Here is a 14755-nt window from a genome sequence, read left to right on the forward strand (position 1 = left end):
AAGATGATCCAAGTGACAGCTGAACCTGGCAATGGGACAATGTCCTATAACACACAAGATAGCAGGGGATGTGCTAATGGAACCACAGCTCTGAATTCCAACCCTGCAATGCACTCGCCCTTATGCTGTCTCCTGAGGCAGTTGCCTTACTTTCCCTAATGATAAGGCCATTTCTGAAGACCAGGCTGATCTTCTTTTGCTGAAGTTTTCACTTGAAAGGAGGGATGACAAACAATTAGTACTGAATTAGTATAATGTCAGCCTTTCAAGGTAGTCCAGACAAGAAGCACAAAGCATGAGTACTAACACTACTTTAATTGTAAGGTTACAGTAACAGAATCTGCAAGTCTGAAAGCACATCTCTCCCCACCCTTGCCTTTACTTTCCAGAGAAGTAGGGAGGGTCCCTTCTGAGATGTTTTCCCCACCTCCAGCCTCCCTTTGCAGTCTGATTCCTCTTATCAGACTGTTGTCTGGGCTGTGGCTCTTCCTCCTGTGTCCCAAGGTTATTCGCACATCCCATTACATATAAGCAAGTTGCATTGAAGGAGGGAGTATCAACAATTCATTTTGAGTAAAGGACTACAAAAATTAGTATTGAGCAAGGGCGTGCAGATAATTAGCATTTCTCGGTTCCCCAATTGCATGAGAGGATTCAAGCCGTGCTGTGATGGAATGGAATTATGAAGGCCAAGCTCAGGGAGATCAACATTTTCTTAGCTCGCCAGAACCGCGTGGGAGGAACAAGAGGATGAGACTGGCACCTCCCTGAGGAATTCACACTGTTGTGGCTGGAGGACTTTGGGAGCTGGGGTTTGAGTCTGGGAAGACTGATGTCAGGCCTAGCCCAAGGAACTCCAAGAGACAATGCCAATTCAGTCCAGCTATGTTTATTAGCTACAACCTCTAACAAGAATCTTCCCAGACTAAAACCCCAGTTCCCAAAGTCCTCCAGCCACAACAGTGTGAATTCCTCAGGGAGGTGCCAGTCCCATCCTTTTGTTCCTCCCACGCGGTTCTGGCGAGCTAAGAAAATGTTGATCTCCCTGAGCTTGGCCTTCATAATTCCATTCCATCACAGGTGCCAATTTTTAGTGCTAAGTGTGAAGAGGAAGAGGAGGAGGAAGAGGAAGAGGAGGGAAGGTTTTAAACATCACACTCTTCTAAAAGAAACAGTTGAAACTGCATTTCAGAAAAGCGGACATTTCAGCCTTACAGGTCAGGCTCAACCTCATCAACAGTAAATGGTGCTACCTACTGGATTCTTTTCCTAAAGTGTAAGAGAAAGATGGGTAGAGCTTCTTAAAATCAACAAACGGATGGCATAAAACAGGAACAAGAGAAATCTTTGTATCGCTGTCTTGCAGTTCAAGATAAGACGACTTTGTGATGTGGCTTTGGCGTGCCTTTTACATTTTCCAGTGCCACAGATCAAAGCTATGACATGAAGAGCTGGAAAATTGCCAGCTCCCTTGCAGCAATACTATCCTTTGATCGCTGCTGACGGATTCCTTTATCCAATTCTCCATTAGATTTCAGTGCACTTTCTGAGCCCGGCAAATCTATTGGACTGCCCAGTGAAGATCTACCCCATAAGAAAAGCTCTTTATTCACAACCTGATTGCATTTCTCTTATTTTACTAAAATACGTTGCTTTAGGACTAATCAAAAACCAAAGTTTCTTTGGGCTGAGATTAAAAGATGCTACTTTAAGAAAGAAACACTGGATCTCACTGCTTCATTTTATTAAGGTGAGCATACAAAATCTAAAGAGGTCTATCCTTTGTTTGCATGCATTTTTAGAGCTTGATTCATTGATGACAAAAATGAGAATATCAACTGCAGGGTGTGTTATGGTATGAAATCTTTCCCACTCTATATGTCAGATAGATAAATCTCTGTTTTGCTTTTGCTTTCTCACAGATTATCTTCAAAACAGGCAACTTTTAGAAAGTTCTCACCAAAAAAAAAGGATTCAATGAAATTCTGATCAAGGCTGCCTAGCCAAGTGTTCCCTAAGTTGGAATGCCCAGCATATAGTTAGAAGTTAATTTAAAAACCTAGAGGGTAGTAAAAAACCAAAAACCTAGAGGTTTTTGTCAGGCACATAGGTACCTGGTTTTCCTGTCCCAAATTCCAAGATGAGGCATGAGATTTACCAATTGTTGACTGATGTTAAATGGATCAATACCATAAACAATGTGTTGCCTTTGAACACAGTAGTGTTATTAATGGGGTTAATATTGAGCAAAATGAGGATCTATTACTGTACAGGGCAGTAGAGTCCATACTGATAGGGTTTTGCAAATTCCCTTTTATTGTAAGTCTAGGAGAAGAGGAATTAGTTTCTCTGGGATGCATTTATAAGGCTAGGCAATAAATAGGCCAAGGACTAGTCATGTTCAAAGGAATCAGTAAACTCTTCAAGGAGCCATTCCTGACTTAGCTATGTGTAGTCAACAGGTCCAAGAAATGGCCACTCTGACTGAAAATCCTGGGAGGTGATGCATCTTGAGGACATCCAAATAAAGAAGATTGTTTCATAAAGTCTTAAAAGGCAATGATGCTTCCTGAGATTTGCCACACAAGGTTATAGGACTAGAGAATGGGATCCAAAACTCTATTATTCACATGTTGCATTTATAAACTTGCCATTTCTCTGACAGCTCAAGGTGGCACACATGAGAAACTTTCCTAGTTTCCACTCCAGGACAACAAATCTCCAAGAAAGATTGGGTTGAAAAAGAGTTCCTGGCCCAAGTCCCTCACTGAATGCCTTGGTAAAGTTGGGTCAGTCCAGCACTTTAATCACTATCAGCCCCCTATCTTCATATATGTTCATACTATATGAAATTCATACTTCATATATGTTCATACATACTGACCCCCCCCCCCATTAAGGAGGGCCAAAGATTGTTCCTTTTTTCTCCTTGATAAAGGTTATCTCTGTTTTTATTTTGTCAAATTCCCAGTTGAAAATGTAATGTGTTATGATAAAGTTGTTACACGTTACGCCTCAGCCCTCTCAGGTTCTCCTTGGTTATTTTTTTATGGACCAAAATTGATTGGCATACATTTTTGGGAAAATTCCACAATGGTGGACTCTACCACCAGAACAGGTTTTTCATATTCTGATGGAGGACTTCATTTTTTTTGACAGGGGGAGGGAGTGCATCCTCACCAACTGGTAGATAATCCTGCAATCCCTTCTAGACAGTAGAATTGTTTTACAATCTATGCAGAAACCGGTAACTCACATTTTATCTCTCATTCAAAAAACTGCAGAGAGTTTATAGAGATTTTTTTGTGGGGAGGACTACTTGGGCAAATCAGGAGAGATTAAGCCTCTCCCAAGGAATATTACAGTCGTTTTCACTGACCCACAAGAGACATAAAACTGCTATTTCTAAAATTATATGTATTTTTATATACCATTCTTATATGATCTTTTTTTGCTATTAGATTCTAAAATGTTTAAAAACTCCATATAAATGGGAAACTGCAGAAGCAGAAAAAGGTGAGTTTTATGGGCATGTCAGTTGGGGAAAAGTACTCTTATTGGATCTCTTTACTCATGTCTTCTGGCATTGACTGTTGCTTAAAGTGAACTAGGACAGACTCAAGAATTTCCCAACTGCACTGCATTGTCCTAGACAGCTGTATTTTGAAACAGTTTTTTAAACAAGTATTAACCATTGTTCTGTAATATTTTCATTAGTGATATAGAACAATTTTGCTAATGACGTTCTTCAGATGTTTTCATACTCTGCATTATTCCACTTTTTTAAAAAAAGTTAACTAAAATTAAAGATGTTTGCATCATCTATTGACTCTTGAATGTATTTACAGTTTAATTTCCACCAGTTCTGAGCTGAAGTAGCTGCGTTACAAATTCTCCATTCATCCAGAATTTCTTTTAGCAATCACTGTAGTACCATTAGTAAAAAAAAAAAAAAAAAAAAAAACCACAGGGAGAAAAAGCCATCTTGATGTCCTCGAAATGGAATGGTAGTTTCAAAAGCCAGAGATATTTCATATTTCTGGAGAGAGAATTGTCCAGCAAAAGAGAAGATCACACACACATCTCTTAGCTACTTTGTCACCAGATAGGAATGAGAATATTACATTTTGGCCATGAAAATTTCCATGAAACTCTCATTTCCCTTGAAAGAAATTTTGAAAGCAAAGTCTTTTCTTTTATTCAATTAAATGAGAACTTGAAAAAATAATAATAATAGACTCGGGTCTATAAAAAATACATTGCAAAACCCAAAATGCAATATTAGAGCCAAGCAAATATCTTTTTAGTTCTAAATGCCAGTGAGACCAGTGGGTTTCATTTACTCATTTTTCTGCAATGGGTAATAAATCAGCATAAGGCGCCCTAGTAGTAAATGCTGGGGAGCTGATTCAATACAGAGTCAGTTGAAAAAGGAGAGATACTTAATCTCCATTACTACTGTCTATAAAATCTATACACTTCTTGGAGGACTGTGGTATAAGTATTTGCAACATACAGTTGGGTAATTTATGTACTGGATGCCTTATTGGCATTGCTGTGGCTGTTTTCAGATGACAATAATTTCATCTTTCCCTTTTCCCCATTTTTTAAAAATTGTTATTTTAATTAAAATTATTTACTACTATATGTAATTCCACACAGTGAGAGGAAGCAAAATAGTACCAAAATAGGAGAATAAAATGTACAATTTTATAATGCTTAAAAATGCTTGCATTCTATAACCAAATCCATCTTCATCACCATCCTCATCATCATCATTGGCAGCGGTGGGTTTTTGAACAGATTTTGCAATGAGGGTATATTTTCAAACGGCAGCACCCCCTAGAAGGGGTAAAAAATTTCCCTAGACACCACGGGATGCAATTTTGGAAAGAATGCCTCCAGAACAGCCTTTCTACTCCACCATTTGCCTCCTAATATTTTCTAAGCATTAGAATGCTTGTTACAGGAGATGTTTCCATTATTATTTTGGCCCTGGGCTGGAATTCCTCAATCTCCAGATGTGTTGGTACAGTCTTCAAGGGCAGCCTGGTAGCCTTACCAAAACTGATTAAGGCATGCATACTAAAGGTAGCTTAAAAGAGAGATCTGTAAGATCAATAGTATTTATTTATGTTACAAGATAGCTCTACTGTCCCTCAGAAGCACTCCTCTGTTCAAACTAAAATGATCCACATCCATTCTCAAAACAACTGAACCCACTAATCAGAGGCTACAGAAAATGGACATTAAAAAACCACACACACACAGGTTAGAGAACTCCTTAAGAATAGCTCTGCTCTGAGCCAAAAGACTGAGAAGAAAGAGGCAATGGACCAGTTGATAAAATACTGTTCCATTTCCCAGATGTCTCTCCCACAAGGTGGTACAAGGGGATTTTTCCCCCCTGCAGCCTCCAGCCACACCTGCCCCCTTTTTAAACTCAATCTTCCTTCTGCCACTTCTCCTCTGATGCCAAACCAGACCCATTGGGTCTTATTTCTAGAAGGTCATCCTGCTGATGGAAAAACAGAGGGACAGAGTCTCAAGGCTCTTCACCTAATTTATTTCCAATAGACCACTGGGCTGGAAAAAATAAAGAGCTGCAAGCAGCCACCCAACTACCAATGCTTAAAAAGATGGGTCTTCAGTACCCTCCAAAATGCCCAGGGCAAATACACCTCCAGCTGGCAACATATTCCTCAACTTCAGACAACCCCAAGCAAGGCCTGGCTTTTTGGCCACCACCCTCTCCCCTTTCATGGAGATGGGACCTTGAGCTGTCTCTCTCTAGCTGACCTCGCTGAGACAAATGTGCATGTATAATCTTTTTCTTTTCTTTTTCCTTTTCCTTTTTGCCTGTTTTACTCAGTCAAGAAAAAAGAAGAGACGTGAAAAGCAGAATGCTACCGTCCTTCATTCTGCTGGCATTTTCTGAAACTAAATCAGAGCTTAGGTTTTGTCTTAAAGCCAAATCAGAACAAGGACATCATCCTGAAGCCAAATCAGAATGAGGACAGTGTCCTTAGTCTACTTCCTTCTAGGTAAGAAGGAACTTTGAATGACACAATAATGTCCACTAGTAGAGAAGAGAACAGTTACTGTCACTCACCACTAGAACTACGTAAAAAGTAGCAATGGGAAGTAAAATTGATGTTGCTACAGCCTCCTCAACTCAGTATAATCTTCAGGTATGAATTGTTAAAGCTTAATAGCTTGTAATTTAGTTCTAATAACATGTCATATAATTGCTAAAGAAAGGGTATCTGAAGGAAGCCCAATGATAGCATATTCATCATTATATCATTACCCAAATGGTGTAAATTAAGTAATTTGCATCAGCTGCGTCACTTGCACGTTGATGTTATGAAACATGTGACATGATTTGCCACCCTCATCCTCCTCCCCTACCCCATGGATACTCATGGATGGGCCCATTTATTCACAGCGTCAAACACGCGCCACATTTTCTTTTCCCTGATATGTATGGAAGAAGTCTGTTAAAATATACATTTTGCTCCCTTATCTGAGAGAAGATGGGCTATTACCAATTTGAGGCACAAATCAATTTTCAGGTTTTGAAAAATAAATTAAGTGACAAGCTGGGCATAAGTTTTTTGTTTTTTTTTAATGCAACTTCAACTGTCAGAGTGACATGGCAATAAATAACATTTGAAGACACCTCAAAACTGTATGTTAATCAGTGTCATTATTATTTTTTTAAGCTCTAAGATAAATTAATTCCAGGAAGCCATAAAGGTTGGGTAGCTCAAGATAGTACATAAGACCTTTTGGAAACTCAGTGTCTTGCAATTAGGGTACTAATCAAAGCACATTTCATATTCATTAGGCTTATTCTTTCTTGCAGTTTTGAACAATTATATTTCCACGTATTAAAAAATGTGCATGAATCACCATGTTAACTCCTCTGAAGCCTGAGGTGGATATAACTGAGCTCAGCTTTTCTGCTAGAACTGTCTCCCGCCTTCTCTTTTCTGGTGCAAGTACTTGGTATCGTTGATATTTTTACTAGGCATAGGTATATCTGTCTTGTTCATATATATCTTTCTCCCATTGGACTGTTCTAAACCATAGAACCTTAGGGACTGTCTTTTCCCAGTTGTTTCTGCCCGTCCAATCCGGTCTGGCAGGATGGACATGCTGTGGGACCCGTCGGCCAAGGAATGTCAGCTGGCGGGCACCAGGAGACGTGCCTTTTCTGCCATAGCGCCTGCCCTCTGGAGCATCCTCCCTCCTCAGATCAGGATAGCCCAGATCCTGCTGGCCTTTCGGAAGGCCTTGAAGACCTGGCTACGTGCCCGGGCCTGGGGCCCTGAGTGTAATAAGGGCCCCATTTCCTGGCTCTGTTGACACTGACGGATTATAATATCTCTTAGCTGCTATTTGGATTTAATTTTCTGTATTGTTTTAACTGTTTGATTGTTTTTATTATTGTTAGCCACCCAGAGTCACTGGTCTGAGATGGGCGGCTATATAAATTGAATGAATGAATGAATGAATGAATGAATGAATGAATGAATGAATGAATGAATGAATGAATTTTGCTAATGATGATAACAGCCACAGCAACACTTCAAGGCACAATTTAAATATAGATTTACTGGTTTTAAGTGGATTCTGAATATGGGACATTGAGGGAGTGTATAGGGAATCTCAATCTGTATATTAATCCAATGGCATATTGATCCTGGGTAAACACGAGTGTGAATCTGGATAATGGCCTGCATGGAACTTCTCCTATTCCTTTAGTAACAATCCTTGGTTTCATTTTCTCTTTGAACCCACTTTGATGGCCCTTTTCACAATCTCAGTCCTAACTTGTTTACTGGACTTTCTTCTGTTAAGTATTAAACCGGTTTGAGACAGTTCCTTCTGTAAGTGAGAAACCTGTTTGAGGAAAGAAAACAAGGCCTATGCAGTCCAGTCATTCATTCAGGTTTTTATATCTCATCTTTCTACTGAAACACCTAAAACCTTCACAACTGAAGACAAGAAGGCAGGCTGTAAAACTCTTCCTTCATCAACTGAAAAGGGTATTTATGCAAAAAGAGTTTGATCTCCTAAGCCCCAGTGGGCTTAGAAAAAAGCTACACCCAGTCTCACTAATGTCCTTTCCTTGTCTATAAATAATGCCACACCAAGCATTTTTGTGGTTTGCATTTTTTTAAACCTTTCTCTTTGTGCAGGACAACCCTCATTACATCCCAAAGGAAGACCTGCCAAAGGTCCTTCCCAGATCCTGAAGGGTGGTCACCCAGGGAGGCTGCAGATGGACTGAGAAAATTGGCTCCCTCCATACAACCATGGTAAGTTTAACAGGTATCCCTAAAAGATAATTTAAGGGAGCTCTGAAGCATTTCGAGAGCAAGATACTAAAACAAATGCCTTTTTGGAGAGGAAGTAAATTTTTAAGGAAATTACAGGGTTTATTCTAGCATGGAGTAATTCATTGTCCTGATGGACAATTTATAGGATCATCCTAAAGAAAGTGTGGTGCAGTAAAGGGCATTTTGTCTTATTGTGTAGGAAAGTGCCGAAGATACTTTAAACAGAAGGCTAGAGATAATCAGAGTGGCTGGGTTACATGGTTGCATCTTTTTGATAAGGTCCCTAGGGATTTTCAAAGGCAGATTTTAATTATTCTGCCCACTATTGGCTTGCGATTAACTTGATTTTTGTTGTTAGCATTTTGCAAAAGCAGAGAGGTTCTAAGAAACCGTCTGGATTAATGCCTATGTGTGTGTGCACTGTCAGATAATCAAAGCTTGAAATGCAAACTCTGAAGCTCAAGGACATCCTGTGGATTTGCGACATATCCTGGAGGAATAGTTGGCCATAAACCAGAACAAGGACTGATACAATGAGACCTATTGTAATTTCCATACAGCTTCTTTTGTGACAGATAAAATCTCTCCTTTGGAGTTTGCCATCATTGTTTAAAGGAAAATATACACAATTTCTCCAGCTCTTTGTAGTAGCTGTTTTTTAATCCCCCAGATAAAAACAAGCCTGACAGTGGAATAAATTTTCAGAAGTGCTCCAGCAAACATTTTCTCTTTTCAAATAAATGTTACAGTTTGAGTTGAAAATTTACACTTGCCCCAAAACCATAGAAGGTGTATGTGCATTCCTCCCTCCCTCAGGCTGTGTTATTTTCATTTGTAAATAATAGCACATAGAGCTTGTTCATGTGTCACTCTAATCCAAGGTTTCTTTAATTATCTTCTATCGAATAAGCCAGAATTAGTTTGGTTTGCAACAACATGTTAGACCATAAAGTATGATTTATCAACTTAAATAAGTGAGTTCACACAATGCTTTGAGTTATCTGAGCATCTAATTGAATTCAAAAGTAGGGTACAAAATCAAGCAATAAGTGACTATCATAAATCCAGACCCAAATACACCACAGGGTTTGCGCAATGCATGAACCCACTCGTATGAGCTAAGAAAAGAGCTTGATGGAAACCATTTCAAACATCTCTGTTTTCAAAGGATCCTAAAGCAAAGCTGTTTGCTCCAAGTTCAGGCAACAGAGCAAAGGAAAGATGTTGCATTCATCCTCATGGTTTTATGAGCCAGATTCCTACCACTACTCTCATTCCTGATGAGATTATCGTTATTCATAAAACGATGGGAAGTTATTGCAGATTTGGTATTAGAAGAGGTCAGATATCATGCAGTGATACTTTAATCCAAAGCATGGCTATATGGAAGTAAAATCCATTGACATCTCTGACCAGGATTCAGACAACATTCTTGAAACAGTTAAAATTAGCAACTGTATCCCCATAGCTTGCTAAATTGGTTAGTTGTTAATCCGGGGAACGGTGTATGTGTGTGTTTTAGCATGTTGTGCAATCCAGCCTGTCTGGTGAGTTTATTGTTCAATACATTTAAAGGTATTAATCCAGCAATCCAGTTGTGCATATTTGTTTGGATTTAGACATAGTGATTACTTTACACTGAATATTCTTGGGATTATCTCATTAGATATTTAAGCCTGCTGCACAGATCTGATTTTCTGAAGGCTTCCAATTATTATGCAGCCTACTTGCTTGCCGTTTCTAATTTCTCAGAATGTTTGGGGGATATTGAAAATGTTAGTCCTCTTACAATACAAGAAAAACTGTATTTATTGTATCTGCTTGTGTGTTTTCTTACTTCCAGGTGGGGAAGGTTGGAGTTTTAAATTTGCAACAAGCATTTTCTGTTCTCTGTTGTTTGCTTGAGTCTTTTTGCTGAGCTCTTCTGAAGAGCTTGCTATTTCTGATATTGCTGGTGGGAGCAAGATGGAATGGAGTTCAGCAAGAACAGAAAGAAAGATGTTGCTTATATCTACCACTCCTGTATGTTGGAAATCTTCCCAGGCCCACTTGCTGGTGCGCGTGTTTGTCACTTGCTGGTGTAACAGATGTAAGCAACCTTTTCTTAAAATCAGAGGCATGTTTTTATTTGTGGATTATCTTCAGCAGCTGGGCAGCGGAGTAGGCAAAGCAGAGTTCTCAATGAATCTTGCAAGTGGGCAGGACCAATTTTTATGAGCTTCTTTGAAGAGGTTTCTGTGTGAAGGTTGCAAAATCCAAAGATTTTTTATACAGGCATTTTAAATTGAGAGTCACTTGATTGTGGCAGGGTATAAGGTCACTGAGAGCCAATTTAGTGTAGTGGTTAAAGCACTGGGCTAAAAATCAGGAGGCCGTGAGTTCTAGTCTACCTTAGGCACAAAGCCAGGTGGGTGACCTTGGGCCAGTCACTCTCTCTCAGCCCTGGGAAGAAGGCAATGGCAAACCATTTCCAAAAAACCTTGCTAAGAAAACTGCAGATGCTAGTCCAGGCAGTTGCCTTTACTTTACTTTACTTTCAACTTTATTGATTAGTCTTACAACCATATCAACAAGAATAAGAAACATCAGCAACGGTGAAACAAATAACTAATACACAAAATCCATGATACAATAAAATATTATAATAATAAAATGGGATAGTAGTAAATATAATACTACTATAAAATAATAATGTATCGCTAATATCATAAATCCAGATTCATATAAGACCATCACCCCTACATGATACTCCAATCTGTTCTATATATCGGGCTCTCAACTGAATTGCCTTGTCCACAAACTTGGCAGTAAATAAAGATAAATAAAGATATTTGTGCCCGAAAGAAAATAGGATAATCTGTGTTTGGAGTCCCAATGGACTGTTCTTTCCAACAGAGAGGACAAATAATTAAGCCTGAGTGAGTCTTAAAGTTTACAGTCGAACAAAACATGGGCATTATCTTCTATGGCTGGGTCCCCACATACACATAACCTCTCATCCTAAGGCACGTGATGGAAACGACCATATTTGACCATGGAGTCCAGTAATTCAAACCTAGCTCTAGTGTAGGCCCTTCTTAGGTTTTGAGTTAGACTCATCAACAGATGTTTTTCAGAATTAAAGGTAATTTTATTCTTAGCTAACCATTTTAATGACCCATTTTTAGCCAGTTCCTCCATGTCCGTTTGGGCACTGATATCCAGGGCTCGCTGTTTAAAAACATCCTTTGCCTGCGAGGTATCCCAGGCAGTGGCCAGGCGTCAACAATGAATCAAAGGCACTAAATAAATAAATAAATTAAATTAAATTAAATTACATAGAAAACCACCAAAGCATGCTTCTCTCATTCCTCAGCAAAACTAGTCTTACATGTCATATTCTATAACTAGATTATTAACATTTGTATAATTCTACCTAACAATAGAATAAATGGGAAATATAGCATATAAAATAGGATGTGTGGACCAGATTTTGGATTTGTCTTCTGAGTAAGACACCAGACAGTAAACGTTTGTTCAGCTACGGAAAGAGAAGTAAATTCATCAAGCTATTATCTACGCCGTGTAGTATCAGTTCTTTGTCTGTCGGTAATCATAAAACCACGCAATACACATTTCTAATATCCTCCTATTACATTCCAAACTGCTGGTATGTAATTTGGAAGATTGTAAGCATCTTCAAAAACCAATTAGTCTTCCACAAGAAAATCAATATATGAAATAACTTTTATTTATTCATTTATCCCTATTTTCATCTGGCTCACTCCCGGTCAAATTTCTGTCCAAAAAGAAGCCGCTGTATTTGATCAGAGAAAAGATTATATCTACGTTTATTGATCACTGGAAACCCCTTATAGACTTTTTGCGTGAAATAGAAAAAAATGAACTTGCGATTTATGGTTTTGATGATTAGACAGGATAGATTATGGAAAGAAGAGAGTTACATTGTAACTGCAGAGTAAGAGGTAAATTTATAATTGTACTTGTAACTGCTGTTAAGGAAGATCAGAAGCTACTTCTTTGTCTCGTCTTGTCTTTCTTTTCTATTTTTCTATTTTCTTTTTTTTTCTTGCACTTCTAGCTTTTTCTTTGATTTCTTTCTTTTTCTTTTTCTTTTACTTGATGTTAATTTGTCTTTATTGTCCTTCTTAAAAATCTTTATTAAAAGTTATAAAGAAAACAAAAACAAAAGAAGCCACTATAGCACAGGACAATGACACATTTTAAGCACTGTATTTTCAACAGTTACCTGGACTTACCTATTATATCTTAAAAAGGCACATAGGTGGCCAATAGATACAAAATAGGGATTGGTATTCAATTAATCATCATTTTAAACCTGTAGAAATGAGACAGACAGATGTCCAAATGGTCTTGGCATTCAAGTACTAAACATTCAATTCAGTTTCCTTCTTCCATGACCCTTAGAAGATCTCTAAAATTATTGTTGTCGGGGTCATTCTCCCAATTTCCCCCATTCCTTATTCTTCTACAAAAGAAGTGTGCATTTCTCTGTCTTGTTCTTTTTTAATTTCTTTCAGGAGTTGCTCTGAACTTAGCACATTCTTACAGTATGACTCCAGTGTCTTTTCATTATGTATTGTCTCATTATGCTGCTGCCTTCCCAATGCCTACGTTGCTCAATAGGGTGTAGGAATTCAGGGGACTCTTTTTATTCAGTCTTAGCTGAAGGACAGCCAGCAATATATACCTAGGTTAATTCAGAAATGGTGATTAAGAAAAACATTTTCTATTGTAGCAAGAACATTGTATAAGAAAGATGGTAAAAACCAACATCTCCTGTATTTTGGGGAACAACTCATGCCTATGTTTCAAGAGAGTGACAGGCAGGGCAGCATGTTAGACAATATATATTGCATGCCCTGCAAATGAATTAGGAATAAACTTTTCAAATGTCACACTCCAGGCTCTTATCAATATGTATCAACATCCTCGAGCTACTTCTCCATAGTAAATGTCAGTTGAAATTTTTATGTCTTTTATAGCTTCTGTGCAATTTGTAATAAGCTATGTGCATGCCCATTATTTTATGAGAAGGGAACAACTGTCAATTGAATGCATTTGTAATGTCAGGAGTTCTATTAGAACATGACCAGGGGCTGGGGAAAAAAAAAGGGTCTTAGTTCCAAGTTTACATCTTTTGACCGTACTTCAGTGAAAAAGAGAATGGTGTATCTCCCAAATTCTGTACTTTTTTTTTGGCAGTTACCTTTTCAAATTAATAATTTAACTTACATTTCTTATAGCCTCATTATCACGCCACTATTTCATTAACTAATCATTATGGCATTGCAGTTTATAGCTTTTTCCGACAAAGGTACCAGAAGCATTAACTGGTGGCTCTGACATACAAAGAAGTAGCACTGATTTGTAAGTTGTGCTTGCAGCGGTATGGATTTTTAGGCCATTAGAAATCTTTTTATCTTTTTTTATTATTTAATGTTGGGGGGAGATTTTTTAATTCTTCCTGCCATGATTCATCTCCTGTGGATTTTTTCTATTAGGCAACGAAGCTATGATATTAAGACTGAATATATAAATAATTCCCATAATTCCTGAAGAAGAGAGTGAAATAATTACGTCCTGAACATTTCATTATGAATGGAATCCTGTCAAAAGTTTTAGAAGAGGGCATTAATACAAATTAAGGTTTTAGAAACCCATTCCTTTAAGAAGCATAAAATGAGGATTAAGTAACTTTGGCCAAACCAACAGGAGCTTTTTCACATGCAAAGTCTCTCACATTGTTAGAGGGAGGGATTGGTAGACAGATGTAAAATATTAAAAACACCATTTTGAGATGTAGCAGATACTTTACATTTTTTATCATTGAATAAGGAAGAGTGAGTTTTCATAACCTTCCAAGCTTTGCAGAAAAATCTGCAAAAGTGTATTATGTATTGTTGTATCATCTGGATTTTGCTTCCTTGTCACTTATGAGCACTGTTATATCAGGTTTTAAGGTTCGATTTGACTGTTTCATGACAGAAGATGAGTCTAACAGTACCTACAATGGATATACGGACTCCTCATATTCAGAAGCAGTCTACCTCCAGTTGCTGGGGACATACAATTAAAAATACTAACTACTTTCTTGACTTATTGATGCCCTTTGGGAAACATCTAGTTTGCTAATATGGGGAACAGGAGGATGAATGTGACATGTTTTGGTTCTGATTCAGTTTGATTCACAGGGGTCTCATTAGAAGAAAATTGACCTCTCTCTTCTTCAGGATCCCATGTTTTTAATCCACCTGGCCCTGCCTGGTGGTTGATAGGTGGCAGATGGATCTCCTGATGAATCTTTGCAAAGATAAAATCCAAAAGATGGGGAATGCTCATTCTGATTAGAAAAGCCACGGGAATATCAACTCCGCCATGTGATT

At 38.2% G+C, this 14755-nt stretch overlaps 1 long non-coding RNA gene across 2 annotated transcripts in view; it reads left to right on the plus strand.

Moving 5' to 3' along the window:
* Window positions 1–1518: 1518 nt before the first annotated feature.
* The window catches only part of LOC112540133 (uncharacterized), an 85770-nt gene continuing 72533 nt past the window's right edge, over window positions 1519–14755 (plus strand). For both annotated transcript variants that reach the window (XR_015798083.1, XR_015798084.1), the window contains exons 1-3: window positions 1519–1750; window positions 3462–3516; window positions 8208–8327. This is a non-coding gene — a long non-coding RNA (uncharacterized LOC112540133). The remainder of the gene's footprint in view (window positions 1751–3461; window positions 3517–8207; window positions 8328–14755) is intronic.

This window comes from Python bivittatus, unplaced genomic scaffold, assembly GCF_059951505.1.
Source record: "Python bivittatus isolate LINGU-HERP-01145 unplaced genomic scaffold, Pbiv_v1 ctg000670_np1212, whole genome shotgun sequence".
NCBI classification, from domain to species: Eukaryota; Metazoa; Chordata; class Lepidosauria; order Squamata; family Pythonidae; genus Python; species Python bivittatus.